The sequence below is a fragment of the Watersipora subatra genome, chromosome 4 (genome assembly GCF_963576615.1).
Source record: "Watersipora subatra chromosome 4, tzWatSuba1.1, whole genome shotgun sequence".
In the NCBI taxonomy this organism is placed as follows: domain Eukaryota; kingdom Metazoa; phylum Bryozoa; class Gymnolaemata; order Cheilostomatida; family Watersiporidae; genus Watersipora; species Watersipora subatra.
This window is the reverse complement of record NC_088711.1, coordinates 66,163,311-66,186,055: the sequence shown is the minus strand read 5'-3', so window position 1 is coordinate 66,186,055 and position 22,745 is coordinate 66,163,311. Positions and strand designations below refer to the sequence as shown.

Below are 22,745 nucleotides of genomic sequence, written 5' to 3'. Positions count from 1 at the left end.
GGTTGGCTCACCGATTGTACAAGCAGGCTCAGTGCAACCAACAGACGGAACTGCCAGGGTGACTCTAAGAAGGCTAGGAGGCGATCCACGGCCTTGTCTAGACTCGATCGGGTGTGCCATGGCACAAGAGATCCAGTCTTAAGACCAGCCATTAGTGGATCTAAACTAGCCTGAGGTAGAGATCCAGAGGCAGGCCGGGGGTTTGGTTTCGGAGCGAGCCTGACTACTAGGTTCTTGTCTTGGATTGACTTGACCGCCACGGGCAGGTCAATCAGGCCTCGGACAAGGCCGGCCAGTAGCCCAGGTTGCGACTCCCTTGTTAGGAAGTAAAGCTGACTCAGCTACCGGAGTCAGATCCTTTACACTGGTGGCAGCAGTGAGATTTGCTTAACCCACAACAGGACGACTAACAGGGACCAAAAAGACGATGCAGGTATGACCAGACGGGCTCGCAGCGCGGAAAGACCGGAAGCTCTCCTAATGGAGGGACTAGGAGGTTTAGAGCGACTGACGGGTGTCTTGGAAAGACTGCTCGTCAAACAGGGAACACAGGGACCCCCTGCACCAATAGAAACATTCAGAGCCCCAGAATATGACGGGAATAGCGATGTAGAGGCCTTCATCAGGCAGTTCAACGATGTAGCCAATGCAAATGACTGGGGGCCAGGGTCCGCGCTGCTACACATCCGAGAGAGACTGCGAGGGCAGGCTAAGGACTGTGGACACGGGCAGACCATACACGGCGTATTTAACAACCTCCGGGCCAGGTTTGGACTGACACCCAAAGAAGCCAGAGCCAAACTGCAGGGCCTAAAAAAGGACCAGCAAGCAACGCTATTTGAGCACGCCACCCATATAGAGAAGCTGACCGACATCGCGTTTGGGGAAATGTCGGACCGCCTGAAAGAAGAGATGGCCGTGGACACGTTCTGTGGTTTGCTGGGCAATGTTTATTTACAGCGACATCTGCTAGCGGTGCCTACCCCTACGCTGGAGGCAGCCGTGAGAGCAGGGAACAAGTACTTACAGGTTCGACCTAGTATAGCGTCTCACCAAGCCCAACCCTTCAGGTCAGACGTCAGGGCAGTCCAGCCAGACGAGACAGGGCAGGGCGAAGGAGAACGGGGCCCCGAAGAGCCGGTTGTGGTGGCTAGGACTACCCCGAATACCCTCGAGCTGTTGTTGACCTCGATGACGGACCTAGCCAAAGAAGTGGCCAAGTTAAAATTGTATATCTATCGACCGCAGTATATTCCAGAGAGCGGGACCAAGAAAAAGGAAATGGCGAGATGCTGGGGGTGCAACCAGGAAGGCCACCAGAGAAGAATTTGTCCGCGGAGGCAGGCAAATCAGAGGACGCCCTATAGACAGGACCAGGGAAACGCCTACGGCCCGCAGCAGTAGGTCTACCTGCTGGCTGCACAAGGGCACCCGGACACGAAAAACACAGACAACGTAACAAAACAAGTCGAAGGGAATCTGGGGTTGATCCGGAGGGTTGGCAGCATCTGGCTAGAACGGCGGCACCGGTCAAGAGACCCCCAGCAGAAACGATTCCCGTCTACAACCCATACCCAAGTCTTTGGGAACTGGACGAGGAAGAAGAGGGATGCGAGGCGAGCCCCCGGGACTCGCCGCGGGCGGCCAAACAGGCGCAGCGGCAGTACCTCCACCAGATCCAGAGACTGGACAAGAAACGAAGAGTTTATGGACGTACTGAAGAACCAGAGAGGCCAGGGCGGAAGGGAGGTCCCACTAGGGCCGAGCACCCCGAGCGATCTAGACAGCAAGGGTCGGGACAGAGAGCGGATTCAGTGGTAACTGAAGCTCTCGAGAGACCAACACTGTACAGGTCAGGAAGGAGGGAGCTTGTGACCCAGATGGAACCCCGCCTTAAGCTTAGACAGGTTAGGTCGGAGAGAGATGGCCCCACCGGCGCTGATCCGTTCAGGAGATCCGTATCAACCGGATCGGGATGGAACGAGGACCCAGCAATGGCGGAGCATCTCCAGAGACCGGAGTACCATGGACATAGAGACGAAAAAGGCTGGAATGAAGCCGAACCCCCTAGGAGGCAGGTACCCAAAAATGGACGAGGGCCGAACCGAGGCGGCCATCTTCGAGGAGGGAATCTAGGCCAACCCACGAGTCCGGTGTCGGGTCCGACAGGCCGGTACGGGGAGAGCACAAAGCCAGCTACTTCCGAGGAAAGCCTGGAGGACCAGCTCGAAAAGAGTCCACCACCGGACAGGCCTAGGGGACGTCCGAGGAGGAAAAAATCGGAAGAGATGCTCGATACCGCCGCAACGGGGGAAGGGTTGCCAAGGTTTGGGGCCTTGGAAAAACCCCATAGGTCGAGCTACTTCCTACCTGGAAAGGTAGAGAGGCAAGACCTCCTGTTCCTCATAGACACCGGCTGCAACACTAACCTACTCTCCAAAAAGGTGTTCGACAGAATGCCGGAGCGAGTGAGGGTGCAGTTGGAAAAGAATGACCGGTACAGACTCGTGGCCGATGGTAGCAAGCTCCAGTTTTATGGACTGATAAGGCTAACCGAAAGGATCAGGGATGTGGCTATAGAGAAGCCAGATAGCTCATAAGCCAGATCAGCGAAGACGCTATTCTGGGTATGCCTTTCCTGATCTCCCACAAGTGTCAGATTGAATTTGGCCGACCCGTCAATTCCCTAGGGAATAGGCAACTTACTTGCACTGACAAGTACGGGAGGATAATGGTGTCCAACGTTCACGCCTGGAAGAAAGTTACTATCCCTCCCTTGTCGGAGATAAGAGTGACGGGGAAGATTTCCGCCAGAAATTACGTTCCGATGGGCTTGATAGAGGGCTCTGATCCACACATACCCGTAGCCTGCAGCCTGAACAGGCCTGGAGAGGGGGGTGATGTCACCATACGATGCCTGAACCCCGGATGTCAACCGATAGAGTTGGGCGCCGGACACGTCATTGGCTCATACACGGCTGTGGAAGAAGAGGACATACAGACGGATCTCTGGTCTGGGCCTGAACACGGGAGCCTCGACGAATCAGGAGTGGGGTGTGCCACTGTAAGGACGGGGGAAGCCGTCCCGGGTCACCTGGTTGAGCTATATCGGCAGGCCCTCCCAAGATGCCAGCACGAAGGAGAGAAGCAGAGCTTGGCCTATCTTCTGACCAGGTACCAGGACGTGTTCAGCAAGTATGATGGCGACGTAGGAAGGACCGACCGAATCGCCCACAGCATACCCCTGATGGAGGGTGCCAGGCCAGTCAGACAACCCCCCACCGGTTGGGACCCCTCAAGGAGCCAGAAGCGGATAAACAAGTACAGGAACTACTGGAAAAGGGTTTGATCGAGCCTGCCAATGGGGCATGGAGTTCCCCAGTCGTCATGGTGAGGAAGAAGGATGGCGGATGGAGACTTTGTATTAACTATCGACAGCTGAATGCGGTCACCCAACAGGATGCGTACCCCATCCCTAGGATTGATGAAAGCCTGGACGCCCTGGCAGGAAGCCGATTTTTTAGTACGTTGGATCTGACCAGTGGATACTGGCAAGTACCGTTAGATCCGGATGCTCAAGAGAAATCCGCCTTTGCCACGAGAAGTGGGTTGTGGAAGTGGAAGGTACTGCCCTTCAGATTGACGTCGGCCCCCGCCACCTTCCAAAGACTGATGGAGTCTGTACTTCACGGGCTCCATTGGAAAACCCTCTTGTTATACTTGGACGACATCATCGTAATTGCTCCAGACTTCGAGACCCATTTGGAAGAGGTTTTCCAGAGACTCGCCGCCGCGCAGCTGAAACTGAAGCCCTCTAAATGCGAGCTCCTCCAGAGGAAAGTGAGGTACCTTGGCCATGTGGTGAGCCCGGAAGGAGTGTCCACGGACCCAGAAAAGGTAAAAGCAGTGGCCGAATGGCAGACCCCTTGAAATACAAAGGAACTGCAGGCCTTCCTGGGGACCACAGGGTACTACCGACAGTACCTGCGAGATTACGCCACTATTGCCAAACCGCTCACGATCTTGACTAGCAAAGGGAAGCCTTGGAGGTGGGGAGAAGAAGAACAGCAGGCATTCGAGACTCTCCGACAAGGCCTGATCTCGGCACCAGTGCTGGGGTATCCCAACCCAAAGAGTCAATATACTCTAGACACCAATGCCAGTAATGTGGGAGTGGGGGCCGTCCTGTCTCAGAACCAGGGGGGTAGGGAGACCGTAGTGGCATACTACAGCAAGACCCTCAGCCCAGCCGAACAAAATTACTGTGTGACGCGCCGAGAGCTCCTGGCAGTAGTAAAAGCCGTCAAACACTTCCGGCCCTACTTGTATGGTCAACAGTTCGTGCTCCGCACAGACCATGCCTCCCTGAGATGGCTGTGTAGGAGGAGGGAGCCGTCGGCTCAAGTAGCTCAGTGGCGGGAAATTCTGTCAGAATTCTCGTACGTACTGGAACACCGATCAGGGGTCAAGCACGGGAATGCCGACGGCCTGAGTCGACAGGTCTGCCCAAACGACTGTCGGCAGTGTATCCGAATAGAGGAGCGAGACGGGGGCCCTAGCAAACAGGCATTGCTGGAAGGAGAGTCTGACACCGTGGCCGCAATTAAGCTACCAGGAGACCGAAATTTCCGACAGCTGGTACAGAGCCAAATGGAAGGGACACAGGCCGTGGCCAGGATGTACTGGGCAGTAAAAAATGATCAAGAGCTACCAGAGGAGGAGCTGACTCTAGGGAGTAACGAGCTCCGGGTCCTACACAAAAGAGGGGAGGCTCTGAGGTTATCCCCCAACGGCATCCTGGAGGTCAGACTAACGACGGACGGCCACCCCAGATGGTGTACCCTATGTCCTCGGGCGGTAATGTGGGACACGCACAGGCTTGCCCACGCAGGGGTTCACAAGACTGTAAAAAGACTACTGCTCAATTGGTATTGGCCGGGACTGAATGCCGACGTGAGACGACTCATCAAGACGTGTGAGATCTGTCAAGTGGCAAAAACCGGCGGGAATCACGCAACTAGGAGCAGACACCGATTGTACGCCGGGCGACCGTGGCAGAAGCTAGCGGTCGACCTGGTGGGACCAATGCCAGTGACTAACCGGGGGAACAAGTGGATTCTAGTGATTAGCGACCATTTCTCCAGATGGCAGGATGCAATAGCGATCCCGGATGCAACTGCCCCGGTGGTAGCCACAATCCTGGACGAAAGGGTGTTCTGTTATTTTGGCCTACCCGAGGAATTACACTCCGACCAAGGGGCCCAATTTGAGTCTAAACTCATGGGAGAATTATGTAGTCTATGGAACGTAGACAAAACACGGACTACACCATACCACCCCCAGGAGAATGGCGTTGTAGAAAGAAACAATCGGAGCCTGGGAGATTCCTTGAGAGCCTTGCTCCTGCGACGAGTGCCTACAGAATGGGACTTGTTGCTGCCACAGATAATGAGGGCTTTTCGGGGCACTCCCCACTCCGCCACGGGAGAAACCGCGAATTACATGATGATGGGCAGGGAACTGCGACTGCCAGACCAGCTCTCAGAACCCGTTTCAGTCACTGGCCAGGCGGTACAACCCTACGTACTGGAACTGGCCAGCCGGCTGGAGGAAACGTATGAAATTCTCCGAGACCGCCAGATGAAGATCTGGGTGGAGGACGACGAGGAGCCCCCATCGTTTGGGACCGGTGACTTGGTACTGCTGGTCAACAAGAGACGTAGACGAGGAGAAAGCCCCAAGTTACAGCCCAAATATGTGGGACCCTATACAGTCACTAGGTGTAATCCCAACCACACGTACCAAGTAGAGAGACAAGGACAAATATCGGTACAAAACGAAAAGAGATTAAAACCATACTATGCGTGTCCAGAGGCAGATGGGAAGGCCCCGACCACCAAGGAACCCTCCAGAAGGCCAAACATGAGAGGTGCCACTGGATGAAGAGAGAAGAGGCTGGAAGGGCTAGGAGAGATGCTGCCCACAGTAGAGTACACTAGAAGGGAGCCCCCTCCGCCAACGCGGCAGGAGAGGATGGAACCTCCCCCGGATATGGACAGTGACACGTTCAGGAGACGACTTCTGGAGGTCCTGGCCAGAGAAAGAGGGGCTGCCTCGGGCAGTCACGATCCTACCGAGGGGGTTAGAGAGGCAACAGAGCAACCCGGTATATCCAACACAGAACCAGAGGAACCGAGTCTTGGGCCCTGTTCCGAACCCCCGGTGGAGCCTTCCGGACAAGATTTGACAGAAGGAGAGGCAGACAATACCGCAGTCGATGAGACCTCCCACTCCGGGATCACCGAGCAAAGGGGTCCGCCCCAACCCAAAGTTTCTACACCAGCACCAGCTGAAGAAGAGGTGCGAAGGAACTCAGAACCAAGGGAAACAGAAAATAGTATGGGAGAAAGACGAGACGGGAGACTCCGGCGAATGGTGGGTCCTCCTATCAGATACGGCCAGACTGTGTGCCACCAAATCGACCCTGAAGAAGAAGGACCGGAAGCCAGAGAAAGACAGGCCGAACTCAGGAAACGGTATCAGTCTACCAAAGTTATGGTGGAGCAACTGGAGACCTTGATAGAGAGGGAAGGTCTGAGGACGAACTTAGAACTGATGTCTCAATATACAATTTTAAAAGAGTCGGTTGCCGAACTAGAAGAGATGATGGCCGCAAGCCGCCATGGAGGAGAGCAACCAGATACAATCATACCTGACCGAAATATCCCGGAAAAGGGGGCAGAGACGGAGGCAGACGAAGAAAACCAAGCAGGAGAGGAACCATCCGGCAATGAAGGCCTTCGACAGCAGACTCCGAACGGCAGAACAATTCAGGAACAAGAGCACGGCAGGACCGGAAAGCGGCCATCTTCTGAAACTGAAACAGCCTCCAGTCACTTCAACCGTTGCGCGCTAACGAATAACCAGCTCTCTCCACAAACCTATATCACGAATATGAGACCAACTTCAGATGAAACCAAAACCATCGAGGATCCAGAACTGCAGGAATTATTGACAGAATTAGATGAGATCCTGGAAGAAACCGAGATAACGGCAGGAAACCAAGACGTCGATCAGGTAAAACTACCTGGGAATAACGTAGCCAAGAAAAATATCGCACCCATTGCCTATAAGGGAGCGAGGCCGGTAGAACCGGCGATAACCATTCCCAGGATGGTGCAAATGATAGGGAACAGGACGCCCCAGGGCAAAGCCAAGCCAGAACAGGCCAGGCAAAATTCTGAGGGCCAGAGTTTCCAAGTCAGGAGCGGAGGTAAACCACTCCAGGGTGGCCCTCCGCTAGAGACTAGCCAGAGGCACCAATTGTATACTCCACTACGACCAGGACCGATACCAACGTTACATCCGGATGGCCGAGGAATGCCGTATAGAAGCTCAGAGGTTGAGAACACAAGCGCGACGTTTCCACTGAAAACACTCCCTTAATTGTTCACCCCTGGCCAAACAATTGGGGGGGAGAGTGTGGAGGACCGAGACATACCTGTGTACTATTTACTGCACTCATATATATATCCGCACTATCATTTAACCGAACCTCTCGAACTTCCTTTATTGCATACTTGAACTGCCTTTTTATTATTATATAACTGTATTACTGAACTGCCTTTTTATTATATAACTGTATTACTGAACTGCCTTTTTATTATATAACTGTATTACTGAACTGCCTTTTTGTTACATAACCATCCTGTTATATCTGGCATATCCTTTGTGAGATAAATAGATCGGTAGGCAGAGTTAAACGATAGGCGCTGGCTATATAAGCCAGCGCGGTAGACAGGCAGGGGTGCTTGATTCTACTCATACTTGTGCATACTTGTATTGAAGATATCATTAATAAATTGCTATATACTCATACAAACTGATTCTATTGACGCCTGCCTGGTTGGCTCACCGATTGTACAAGCAGGCTCAGTGCAACCAACAGACAGAACTGCCAGGGTGACTCTAAGAAGGCTAGGAGGCGATCCACGGCCTTGTCTAGACTCGATCGGGTGTGCCATGGCACAAGAGATCCAGTCTTAAGACCAGCCATTAGTGGATCCAGACTAGCCTGAGGTAGAGATCCAGAGGCAGGCCGGGGGTTTGGTTTCGGAGCAAGCCTGACTACTAGGTTCTGTCTTGGACTGACTTGACCGCCACGGGCAGGTCAATCAGGCCTCGGACAAGGCCGGCCAGTAGCCCAGGTTGCGACTCCCTTGTTAGGAAGTAAAGCTGACTCAGCTACCGGAGTCAGATCCTTTACAATACATTAGCTCTGTTTCTGCACAGCAAGTTCCTTGAAGATCGAACTGCCACTATTTCTCTTCTTCGAGTTCCAATAACATTCACCTGCGTTGGAGATTTGCCTTTCTCTAGAATGACCACCTGTTGTTGAATACCGATGGGGCGTCTGGTTCGAGCTGCATGCCTACTGTTATAACATGCAGCCTGTTTGTGTCTTTGATCTACCTTAAATTTCCTTCCTGAGGCTCTTTACATCTATCTTCTGTTCAGATGGAATGCCCATACAATTCCCTCCAGCAACGGTTGTTTCCTAGCTGCCGCTTTCCTTCTAGGAACCTATAGTACAACAGAGTAACTTTATCATCTACTGTGATTTTCACTTCTGCATCCATCGAACTTAGACATGTAAATAATTTGGGATACCTCTTGATTCACTCTTTCTTCACATCAGTCTCATCGCTGTTCGTAAAATCAATTAGACCTAACTTTGCAATTGCCGGTTTAGCTCACAGGATTGTCACTAGGTTTTTAACAAGATATATAGTTTTTTGCACTTGAAAATTTGAGGAACTCAATGTCGCCTCGGCTTGACCTGTCACATTTAACTTATGATTACTCGCCCCCCTTAAAATTATTTTAAGTTGCGTAATATTTTTAACCAGTCCACTCATACTTGAAGGAACAGCTGCTAGAGCAACGCCCGTATCAATTTTATACTTTATCGATTCTGAGTGTAATTTTATGTCTACCATTCAGGCCTTTTGAGTCTCAGTGATGTTTTTTTACAGTTACCTCTCCTAGTCATTCCCATTCAAAAACTAAGTAAAGACACCCCAAGTCTTCCAATCCTGGTATAACTTCATCAGTTTTGTTTTGTTTGCTCAACTTTTTTTATTTGCATGCTGTAGCCCCAGCCTAATATCCTCTCTCTTTGAACACATACATGTAACATGTTGATCCTTTAGCAGAACATCTCTCCTTTGGATGATGCTCCTTGTTACAAATGTAACATTTCTCCTTTGTTCTTTGTTGTCCTTGATCCTTTCTCTAATATTTTGCTGAACCTGACTGCCTTACGTAATCCATGCTGTCATCAGGTTGTTCCCCAACTAATTTCGGTGCTTGGGCATGATGAGAAACCTATTGTTTGGTTGTTCTAATGAATGCGACCAAATTTAAGTCTTCAATATCAATCAGCTGCTCCTTCAACTTATTGTCACTAACCTCAAACACAAATTCCAAAGATTCAAAAAATTAAAATCAAAAGATTCGCGATATGTTCCTCATCCTCCATTTCCCCATATTTCTTGGCTATTCTTAGTATATTGAACCGTCTTTTACATGTTTGTCAACTGACCGCCAAGTTTTCGTCTGTAAAAGCGAAACATTGCACAAAACTCTCCTTTTTATGGCATTTTTATTTGCCATCGCTAATCTGGTTATGCTCCTGAAGTAGTATGTACCTTTGTTAAAACAGGATTCATCCAAACCCTCACAAACAGACCAGTCACACTGAACTTGTCTTTTTCTATTTTTATTAACAAACTTATACCCTCACTAATACTTAATTACTTACGCCTTTGTTGTATTGTTAATAGTAGTAGTGGTATAGAATGGGATTCTTCTAAATCCTCACCCACTCTATATGTATACCCCCACGCAAGTCTCAAGCCTACAGCAATATCACAATATTGTCGTTATCATTCAGTTACTGGCATGTAGTTTTAGTTCTGAGACCATGTAACGTTACAGTAAATTTTTATATACCTTCAGTAGAATGAGGAGCCAATCAGATCAACTGTACAATATGCATTCAAGATTGCGAATGTACAATCGTGTATATCCGGCTCCTGACATCTGATTGTATTAGTCAATAACAATGCCTTACACAAGTGAAGCTTATTATTGATAAATAATAAGCCAGATAATATATTTAAGCTTGAGGCCAACATAAATTATTATTGATTCAATGATGGCATTCAAGTTTGCATAGAGCATTTAAAATTGATCCCGAGAGAGGCTTATACTGGTAGTAGAACAGTGGCTCACCCTCATACTACAAAGGAAGTAACATTGGTGCCCAAGCGAGGCAAAACACTTACTGAGAGATAAGTATACAAACATTCAGAAAACAACTTGTGTCAGAATTATAAATAGTGTGTATAACAGATCATACACCAATTCGCAGAATTGATTTGATAGTTGATTGATATAGAGAATATACTTTTTGCTTGACAGGAAGAGCCAGTTCGTCAGTTCGTAAAATTTATTTGTTACAAGATAAAATCAGTCAGATGTGCTACCTTATACAACATTATATAGAACCATACAAAACACGATTGAATTTTTATAAGTTACATTTTATTATATTTAAACATCAATTTATAGTTTAAATATTTCTTCATATATTTATAAAATATTACCAAATTTTCTCTAGTAACAACGCTTTAGTTTTGTCACTAGAGAAAGCTAGATGAAATGACAAAGTTTTACACGCTCTACACAAAGCTCTACAGAAACTTCACATGACAAAGCTTTAACTTCGCACCGCACTATTTATTTAAAAATATTATATCAAATATTTATCTAACTTAAGTACTCTATCTTATTTTAAAGTTTTGTCACATGACAAGACCAAAACAACTAAAAACCATACAAAAACATGATTGCTTTTTTATAAGTTACATTTTATTATATTTTAAACATCAATTTATAGTTTAAATAATTCTTAATGTAGTATTTTGGATATAGTATATCATAAAATGTTTTATTATTTACAGTTCTAACGTGACAAAGCTTTTGCTTTGTACCGCCCTATTTATTTATAAATACAATGCTTTAAATATTTATGACAATTAAATATACTAGAAACTCTACTGTCATACAGCCCACGACCAAAGTAATATTGGAAAAAAAGGGCACTGATGGTTGACAAACGCAATATTAGCAGTCAAATGGAACTGCAGTGCAATAGGATAACTGCAATGGTAGCTGTAATGTACTGGGTGTTATATGTATACAGCAAACAGCAATAATGAAAGGAAAAGATTATATGTTTATATCTCTCCACAGCAATAGGAGAAATGCAATATTAGAAGTAAAATGCACAGATATTATTAGAATAACCAATATTATGAACATACATGTAGTAATACAGTAATAAGAGAAAACCAATGTACAGTTTTGTTTACATTTTAAAACGTCATAGCAAACAATATCAAGAAGTTGTGATATTTATATAGATTTTTAAAAATTCTATTTAACAAAATTACTTAGGAAAAATAATAACAGTAACCTATTGCCCAACATCAGTCACTATATACTTTGATCTTGTAAATTCGAATGCCTATTTTTATAATTAAATCTTATAAAATCGAATAATTATTTTGATAACTAAATCTTATAAAATCGAATAATTATTCTTATAATTAAGTACTGTAATAATCTCATAGGAATCGTTAAAAAAATATCATCGTCATTTCCTTTACTTTCACTGCTTTGGACATCAGTTGGAATACCAAAGTACTCATAAGTGTCCAAAATGTCAGTTACTTTGAAATCGGCAAAAAAGAAAGGATTACTTTTCAGTACTTCTACGATAATTACAGAAATCTTCGGCAATTCGACAATGCTATAGACCGACGAAATGTGCACGTTTTTTTTGTGTGAAATGCGCACAACTTAATGGTTCTACTCACTGTTGCTCAGCGTTTTGTTTACCCGTCTTAATTTTGATAAAAAAAGGCTTGTCAAGTTTTAATAACGATTTTGGGCCGAAAGAATCTGCCTATTCATTTATAATCCGATCAGATGAGCAAGGTTTAGGAAATTGTCTGCAAATAATAAAGACTTGGTAAAATATTTAAATAGGTTTATATGTGTTTTGTATCATTATTATACTTAAACAACTCCATTAAAAAATAATTAAATTTTTTGATGAAATTTAGGTACAAGGGTTAGCAATGGCTGTTGATGAATAATTTTGGTGAGTTGTGTGCACATATGCATTTATCATAAATCTCCCAAGCAATCGCTTCGCTCGTGTTGGGTCGCGGGATTATTTTTATTAATTCTATTTTTATTTTTCTTATGTGACAGACTCATCATCTGCACATCTTCAGATGTTAAAGTGTAGAGTTTACTATTTAACGTAACATATAATCGGTCTTTAAATAAAAAGGTTTAAATCACTTTAATAATCGATTCGCAATAAAAAGTCTACTTCTTTTTAGAAATCTGAAAGCGTAACAGGATTTGTATTTGGACCGCTAACCCTAAAAAAAACTTGTCGTTCTTCTTACTTTAAAAGCATCTAATATGTAATTAAGTATAGTGCTGACAATTAGCAATACTTATTATATAGCTTTCTACATGCTCCACGATATTAAGTTTAACAACATAAATAATTAAAGCTTGTTCAAATTACCTAGCCATGACCGCTATTGCCACTTCACAGGTAGGTTAGCGAATACCAAAATACTCATTGAGAGTGTGAGCTGGATAAGGTGAAAGGTTGTTATTGTAAAGTTCACTTTGATCATACAACCAATTATTAAAATTATTAAAAAACAACCAAAAAGATTCAGTTTTTCATAAGGCTGAGTAGGAAGCAATCAAAGTTTGTCTAGTGCTACTCTCTATCCTCTTACTTGATAGACTTTAAGGATAAGTGAATTACAATGACAAATAGAAGGGAAGGCAGCCGCTGTGGAGACGGCAGCAACAAACACTTGACTAAATTATTATGTACGAACTGCACCAAAAGTTTGCAAATTAAAAACATTCGAACAAAAGCCAAAGTGACTTTTACTGATATTCGTAGACTGATCGGCATTATCATAATTTATGTTGTTTTCATCTACTGGATATAAAAATTTCTAGACTGACGCAGACAAGTTGTTGCAGAATGTCGCTTTAATCACGATGATGTATGAAATCAATATTAGTATTGTTTGTTGCTGTTCAATGTCGAGTTTAACGCCTATTATCACAAATTATTACCAATTATTGCTATTTATGAATGACCACTCATACTACCGTTAAAATAATATTATAATTATCCCATAAATCTGCCAATCACTGACTACATTTGCATTCTGTTGCGACCATTACAGTAGTTGTCTTGCCATGACAGTAAGTATGTCTTCTCCTACTATGAAGGTCTTATTATTTTATACTTTAATATAAAGCTTTAGCTCATCTTTGGGTATGAGTCATAGCCTGCTGCCAAAAGTTTATAGTTTCAGGCCTAACAACAAATTGTAAAACCTCTTTTTGAGTGCAATGGCGTTCCATTTTCAACCCTTCCTATAGTGGCGGACAAATGGAGGTGGCGTTCAAATAGAGGCTAGTGTTGCATTTTTTAAATAGTTGTATTTTTTTAAACTTGTCAGTTTTCTGATGCCAATTTAACCCTTTTACGGGTAAAGTGAACGTCGCCTAAATTTTGCACTATGCTTTGAGTGGAGCTACGTTAATCCTTTTTGATGCAATAAATCTGGTAACCCGTCAAAGATCTTGATGAATATGCATTGGCAAGCCGAGATATATCTCTACCAGTTGACATATATAATTGCTTGCAACATTTATTGCTTGCAACATTCATGTGATGATATTATAGCCTAAGGCCCTGTGCTAACAAACCATACTTATAATACTACTATAATACAAACAGAAACAAAAATTGACATTTTTGAAACAGGTTTTGCATCGTTTGCTCGGACAGTTGCATGCTGTTTGTTGCTTTCAATAGTACGAGCATCTTTTGGCCATCGTGGCTTCTATTTGGTGTCTGTGCACTCAACACCTTCCACGTTGTTTTTGACCTCCAATGTTATTGCATCAATAACTTACTTGCCATGTCTCAGCTATATTTTTATGCACTTGATAAATATGCATTGACAAGCCGAGATATACATGTATCTCTACCAGTTGATATAACATGCCTGCAAAAAACACTTGATAATATTATAGCCTAAGGCCCTGTCACGTGCTTAGCAATTTGTTGGTGCTTTCAATTTAAATTTTTAAGTGCATTTTCATTCTATAGCTATGTTTAACGATGCTGCTTAATGTACTCAATGACGTGTTTGCTACAGTTTGCAGCTCACACTATCTTTTTATATACAGTAGAAGAGGAGTTATGAGCGCTGATCAATTGTAAGTCGTGTTAAGATAACCGCAAGTATTCTATTAAATAATTTGCTATTCATCTGCATATTTCGTGTTGTATAATGGTAATCTATCAAAAGCTGCAGATTTATATTCAAAGACAAGTTACATAAACAAACAATACCTACAATACTACTATAATACAAGCAGAAACAAAAATTGACAATTTTGAAACAAAAATATTTGCATCGTTTGCTCGGCCAGTTGCATGCTGCTTGTTGCTTTCGATGGTACAAACATCTTCTGCTATCGTGGCTTCTATCTGGTTTCTGTGGCTTCAATACCTTCCACATTGTTTTTCGACCTCAAATTTTCTTCTGCACTACAGGACTAGTCAATATTAGTGTCCAAACACCCTTTCAAACAGAGCAAATTTTTTTCGCATCGCATTTTGCACAAATGATGAACTTTTGCTGCGTTGCTAAGCACAACTTTTAGCCTAAAAGTAGTGATTCATACACCATCATGAATGTAAACTGTTTTTCACATACATGTACGCCAATGTACCAAGGTTGTGCCAAAAATGAACTACTATTAGCCTGATACAGCTATTAATGATGTCTAAGGTGTGGATTTCAAAATTTTGACGAAAAAATGAACACCTTTAGAGTTGGAAAACGAACTTCGATATGAACATAAACAATGAAAGAATTAATAATTTTCATCGATGTAACTGAGTCAGTATTACCACCCTTTGGTTGACACTTTTCGACTGATCATTAGCTATTATGGGTTCGCAAAGATCAAAGAATGGCGAAGAGGCGTTCATATGTAAGTGGCATTCAAATAGAGGTTTTACGGTGTGTTAAACGAATGGAAAAGCAGTAGGTACAGCTTATACACTCTGTATACTTGTAACGGAAAAACAGTATTTAAAGCTCGGGTGTAGCCTATACATGTTGTCAGCTGATAGACAATATTTTCCATAAGTAAAAAGTATTTACAACAGAATCTTTATAGTTATCTTCAGTCGTTAATACCATAAAATTGTGTTTTTAACTTGTAAACTGACCAACAAGATACACAATGAGGCTGGAATTCAACTATAAAATGTAATATTAGACACAACAAGAAGCCTTAGCTGTTATGTGAATTATTGCTCAGCAGGTATGTAAGGAATTTCAAGCACTATATAGATTAAAGCTTCGCTATAAATATTCAACTGCTAAAGTAATTGATTCGATGTTTCCGACGTCAGTAGGTTTGGTCAGGAGGATCAGCCAATGTACCAATCTCCAAAAAGTTGCAGTTGTTAGTCATGTTCATATCGGTTCAACCAAACTGAAAAACTGAACCAAGGCTTATCATTCAATAGAACACATGCATGCAATTTATTTTTGACCACAAAGCTCCAAATAGTTTACCTCAACTAGATAAGTAAATAATAACTCAATATACCACAGATGCAAATACGCATAAAAAAGACAATCCCTATACAAGTGTTACACAACTAAACAAGAGTACATGAGTGTATCCAAGTACATTTGAACATGTACAGTTGTGTGTCCTATAACGCAATGGCTTTTATCAAGTATGAGTCTTCATATGACTTGTTAAATTATAGCATTGGGCAAGCCGTCTACTGCAAATCTTACACTGGAATGGCTTCTCTCCAGTATGAGTCTTCATGTTTCTTGTTAAATTACGTGTTGAGAAAACCGGCTATTGCAAATCTTGCACTAGAATGGCTTCTTTCGGGTATGAGTTTTTATGTGTCTCGTTAAACTATGGCGTTCTGCAAATTTACTATTGCATATCTTGCACCCGAATGTTTTTTCTCTAGTGTGAGTCTTCATATGTTCCGTTAGAGTACCAAGTTGAGCAAACCGACTCTTGCAAATCTTACACTGAAATAGCTTCTCTCAAGTGTGAATCCTCATATGACTTGTTAGATTACCGCGATCAGCAAATTTACTACTGCATATAGTGCAAAGGAATGGTTTTTTTCCAGTGTGGGTCCTCATATGTTTCCTTAGAGTACCACTTTGAGCAAACCGACTACTGCAAATATTACATTGAAATGGCTTCTCTCCAGTGTGAGTCCTCATATGATTCGTTAGAGTACCACATTGAGTAAACCGACTACTGCAAATCTTACACTGAAATGGCTTCTCTCCAGTATGAGTTTTCACGTGTCTTGTTAAATTACACCGTTGAGAAAACTGACTATTGCAAATCTTGCACTGAAATGGCTTCTCCCCGGTGTGAGTCCTCATATGATCCGTTAGAGTACTACATTGAGTAAACCGACTACTGCAAATATTACACTGAAATGGCTTTTCTCCAGTATGAGTCATCATGTGTCTTATTAAAATATGGTGATGAGCAAACCGACTACTGCAAATCTTACACTGAAATGGCTTCTCTCCAGTGTGAGTCCTCATATGATTCGTTAGAGTACCACATTGAGTAAACCGACTACTGCAAATCTTACACTGAAATGGCTTTTCTCCAGTGTGAGTCCTCATATGATTCGTTAGAGTACCACATTGAGTAAACCGACTACTGCAAATCTTACACTGAAATAGCTTTTCTCCAGTATGAGTTTTCATGTGTCTTGTTAATATACACCGTTGAGAAAACAGACTACTCAAAATATTGCACTGAAATGGCTTCTGTCCAGTATGAGTCTTCATGTGTCTTGTTAGACTATGACGATGAGTAAAGCCATTACTGCATATATTGCACTGGAATGGTTTTCCTCCAGTGTGTGTTCTCATGTCTGTTGCTAGATGACTGCGGCGAGCAAAGCAAGCACTGAATATCTCACAGTGAAGAGGCTTCCTTGCAGGGAGACATTTTATCGTTGTCGTTACATCGGTAGTGCATAACAATCTTCCAGATATATCATTTTGATCTCTTGAAAAGGAATTCTGTCCACAATGTTTACCTATAATACAAGTTTACAGTTTTTGGCTCACAAGCTCAGTAGTATGGTATACACTCAAAGTTTTTTATATCATAAAAATGTCATTTAAATCCTATAAGTAAAATGAAAAGATTCTTTAACGGTTTTCATTGCAAATATGAATAAAATATCATGTGTAACAATTCAAACCATAGATATATATATACCTAGATTGGCCAATAGGGAAAAAGCCTGTCAGAACTAAATAGCACGACGCAACGTCACTGTATTGTACCTTACGCTTGCCTGCACTGCTGTTTACAATGAATCTAATGGGAAGAAGGTAACAAAATTACATTTATTCTCACATAAAAACCTTCTTGTATACATAATCCATTAAACTAAAGCAATTATGTGATAATATCTGATAACCACCATAGATTAAAACTATAAAAGCTATGAATTGTTGCACACAAATCATGAGCCATCATGGCTTTATTTGCAACCCTCTCTTATCCCCATTCTCTCTTTTCCCCTTCTCCAAAGAATAAGTTAGAAGGGGAAAAGAGAGAAGGGGAATGGAGAGGGGAGGGGAAATAGCCCACCCACTCAAAGAGCCAGACCTTGGCTAGGTAAATAGACTAATATGCTGAACTAAACATGACTAAATATGATGAGTATGCAAGTATGTCTGAAGTCAAAAATGAGACGGAATGACTATTTTACAGCTGGCTAGGTCACCAAAGCTGAAGTGTAATGATTGTATCACTAGCATCGTGGATGTTACCAACGTTGATGTAAACCAAGCAACGAATTCCCTAATTACAGTTAAGAATCAGGGTGGCTTGACTTTGTCTTCGCCTGCGGTGATTGAAGTTTGCAACCACAGCGAGAAAGCGACAAGAGTGTCGCTTCGTAGTGCTGGATTGAGGAACAACTTTGCCAGGCTAGCACTAATTGCCACCACTAAGAAGCCAGTTACGAAAGGACAATACCAAGTTATTTGTACAATATGCAAAAGCAAGTTAAAGGTTGACTTGCAACAACATTCACATTGCAGTTATTTGGTGTCATAAGATTCACCATACCTTACTCTGTTGTGTTGTAGGTGTGAAATATATGAGAAGGTGATTACAAGCTCTTAAAAGCTAAAAACTTATACGGTCATACTTCAACTTACGAGCTTAATGCGTTCCGAGACTGAGCTCGTATGTTAATATACTCGCATGTTGGTGCAATTTATTTATATATCGAACAATTAAATATATATTGCTTGGTTTCCATGCTCTAAAAATGCAAATAAAACACTCAAAACAGGATATTGTAACAGAAAGAAGATGTTGGTTATTGTCATAATTTACCACATGCTTTCAAAAAGCAACAATCAAAAAATAATACAAGGAAATGTGATTATTCAAAATGTAAAATTAAATACATACAATAGCAGCTAATGCTAGCATTTGCGAGAGAGGGAGATATAAGTTATCCTTCATTACAACAGTTGTCTTTGATAAATTTGAATTTTATCAATGTCTTAAAAGACAAACTCTAATGTTGGTATGGTATTGGCCTTCAATCTAGCTTTTTTCCCAATACCAAGTGATACTTGGTAGCTGTCACTATAGTGAAGTGGTCTGAACAAAGTACAGAAGATTTACTTGGGGTCCACTGTTCTCGTCTCACTGCTTTAATCCAGGCATCCTTGTGATCAGCAGCAGTAGGAAAACTTAACAAGTAATAAAAGATACATACAATTAGTGGTGTTTTTTGCTCATTGGATTATTGACTTTTTCCCTTTGAGAAGTGTAGCATTAACCTTGTCAAATGATGGAAACTTTTAAGCCTGATTATAGCCAAAGATAACATGCTCCAAGCCATGCTCATGTAGTATGTTCATGAATTCTCCCAACGATTAGCAGGGTGAATGTTTGTTATATTGTCCTACCTGTGGAAGCTTTTCTCTGGGCATTTTCTTGGATAATTGGAACATCCAAAAGCAACGCAGCAATTCTTACTAGTCCTCTCAGATGACTGTGAGCTTGATGAATAATGGTGAGATCGCTGCCAAAATAGCAATGAATATGAATTCCATTCTGACTTAGTGATTTATAGCAAGAGGGTATCCAAATTAATGACTCAAGCATCACAAAGTAGCAGTATTACATAAGCAGCTCCTTGGGCAAAGTTAAGGAAACCTTCCAAGAGAGAGTCAATCAGTTAATGAATCAAACAAGTTGAAGTTGATAGTAACTTGACAAACAATGATGTCTGCTGATTTGATTGTCTTCAATAATTTTTTCAAAGTGTCAAATATGGGGAAAATATGTCAACTATTGGTATGAAAACTGTTCTAGTTTTTACTATAAAGCCTTACAGCTGATATTTAGGAGTTCCAAGCCTATCTTTGATATAAAAAGTAGTAAAAAACTCACCTTAGTAGCAGCTGACACACCCTTCTCAGCTTCAGCCATTGTAAACTAATGATGAATCTTGCGGTCAGTCAAGCGTAAGGTACAATATGATTACGTTGCGTCATGGCATTTAAGTCTGACAAGGCCACCAATGGGGCTAGCTATTATTGGCCAATCTAGGTATATATATCTATGATTCAAAGACACGGTATAAGGTCAAGGACCAACCATCAGATGTAAAGCATGTATGATGAAAGGATTATTAGAAATTCAAATTTTTTTATTTCATTCTAAATATGAAGTCATATTTTTGTTTTATATCTGTATTTACCAATGTTTCATAAAAGCTCATTGCATTCAATGGTATGTTTGCTACAGCTTGCAGCCAATGGAAGAGGAGTTACAATCGTCGATTAATTGTAAAATCAGATTACCGCAATGATGTTATCAAATAATTTGCTACCAATAATCAAAGTTTTACCCTACAAGATGAAAATAATCGATGATTATAAAAATTCACGATTTCGCGAACAGTCGATTCCGCGACTTATTTAATTCCGCGAAAAAGTAAAGGAGAACAAGGGAGAATAACTACTGCCTCAAATTAAAAACTAGCCACTAGGCATACATACCAAACGTAGTTGAGTTCCAAAACCTTTTTAAAATCATTGCTAGGACTTTAAGTTAACCCCATTGCTAATGCATCACACTTCTTTACAAAATTATTCAAGGTTGTTACAAGATATGCAGAATAGCGTCATCGCAAAAATAGCCGCTAGGAAGAAGTATGAAATGTAGCCAAGTTCCAAAATCTCTTCACAATCATCGGCGGGGCTTCGGGTTTTATTGCCATCGCATCGAACTTCTTTACAAAATTATTCAAGGTGTCCACAAACTAATCGGCATGGCTTCGTCATCACAAAAATTCCTCCTACAGTCTTTTGACATTGAAATCAACTCCATCAATCTCTAACTAATACCGTAGTTGAGGACGATAATGATTCGGATCTGGACATTATGGTATGTATTTGATTTGCAGTGCACATACTTTTTTCTATAATTACCCGCATTAGTTAATTGTTTTGTTTAAAAAATGATCGCTTTCATTAAATAATTCAGCTATTGTTTTTGTACTTCCTTAACACTTATTAATATTTTTTTCTTTTTTGTGTTTACTGGAGATTGAGAATGAAGTATAACTTCTTCTGATTACGAAAACTATAGACAAGTAGTAATATTCATCGAGGCAGAAAAGCAACCAGTCAGCCTAGACTCTTTCATCAACAACAACTCCTTGATATCGCTGCAGCAAACATGATTATATTATATATTTCATTTCATGTATAGATATATAATCATTTAGTACAAACTTGAGTGTACAATTAAAATAATTCAAACACAAATAAAATTTCGCAAACGATGAATAGAGTAAATATAAACAGTTTAGTCTATATGGCGGTTGTCTAGCAATAAAATTAGACTGGTACTCTGGATAAGTGAATACTAGCGTGTAATGATGCTCTCTGACTAGTTATTTTGGTAGTAGCAGCTCTATATCGCTGTCACTGTCTAGGGTAGGTGTTGAAAGCGATTCTCTCGCTACTACATGACTGGTAAGAAAGTTATCATCAGAACTCTCCTCGTGACTTACTATTGCAAAGTTCTGCCGGTTGGCCAAAAATTTGAGCTTGTAAAGGCACTTTTGTTCCCTTTTTAAAACAGATATATTCTCCTCGTTAGCAGCTGCGGTCACTTCTATCTCAATTTCAAGACCTCCCTGAATGATTGGTGATCTTCTAAAAATGACATCTACCACCCTTGCAGTCATTATGCCTTTGTGTATGATGAAAAATCTCTCTCACACTAAAACAAATAACGAAGCGGTAGGGATGGGAAAAAAATTGTTTTATCAAAAAACTAAAGTGAAATTCAATTTAGTAAATGGTTTTGAAAGAAAAGTCATTACTTACAAAAATTGTTGGTTCAACAAAGGCCTCCAAATCTATGAATATTCGTGAAAACCTCTGAACGCAACAAAAAAATTATAGCTTAGCACGATCGACCCGTAGTTGAAAGCTAATTAGAAACGAAAACACTCAATGTGCGCTTGCGTAGGGCTAACTCTATTGTTAGGCGCAATAGAGTTAACTTTTCATAGAGAGTGACAGTTGTCAGTCGCAAGTAAATTAATCCACGAATATGCATGAAATGTCCATTTTCACGAAATTTATCTCCGCGAATAAATTGTGGGGTGCAATTAACGAATCATATTTATGTTACATGCACAAACCAAAACTAAAACATTTCCATCGTTGCTCGCATAGTCGCGTACTGATTGTTGCTCTTGATGGGACAAACATTTTTGATTGTCCAATACCTTCCACAATGTCCTCTGAATTCAACTCTTCTTTTGCACGGCTGAACTAGACGATATTTTCGTCCAAACAATTTTTTGGTACAGCAAAACTTTACGTGTTGCAGTTAGCGAAATACTATTCGCCTGAAACAGTTATTAATTATTTCTATGATGCTGCTTTCAAAGTGTACAAAAAAATTACAAGCTTATGAATGGGACAACGAGAGAATTGATTACTATTGATGCAAACGATTCATTATTAATACAACTTCGTGGCCACTTTTCTACTGATCATTTAAGAATATTGGTTCATAGAGACCAATGATTGTCAAAGTGACAGTCAAATGGAGGTGGCGTTCAAATAAAGGGTAGTGCTCTATTGCTCAACATTTCTCTCATAGTGGCGGTCAAATAGAGGTGTCGTTCAAATAGAGGTAGTGTTCAATTAGAGGTTTTACGATAATCAGCAGTTTAATCAGAAATGTACCTACTTGGAATCAGCTGGTACATATTGTTAATAAAGGAAACCTAACAGGTTTGTAAGAACGTACGAAAGCCTAACAGGTTTGTAGACATGTACTAAATGAATTCTAATATAAAGACTAAAAAAGGTTTCTAAAGTGAGTTTAAATGTATGAAAAATGAAGCTCATAAAACGTTTCATCCAAATTTAGTCTGAATGTAGTAAAAAGCTAACTTGAAGGACAAGTGC

General features: G+C 41.8%; 1 protein-coding gene and 1 pseudogene across 1 annotated transcript in view; both read right to left on the bottom strand.

Moving 5' to 3' along the window:
* LOC137393492 (zinc finger protein 850-like) overlaps positions 1-22,745 on the bottom strand; it is a 317,826-nt gene that overhangs the window by 280,665 nt on the left and 14,416 nt on the right. The window lies entirely within an intron of this gene.
* The window catches only part of LOC137394533 (zinc finger protein 271-like), a 72,276-nt pseudogene that overhangs the window by 41,694 nt on the left and 7,837 nt on the right, over positions 1-22,745 (bottom strand).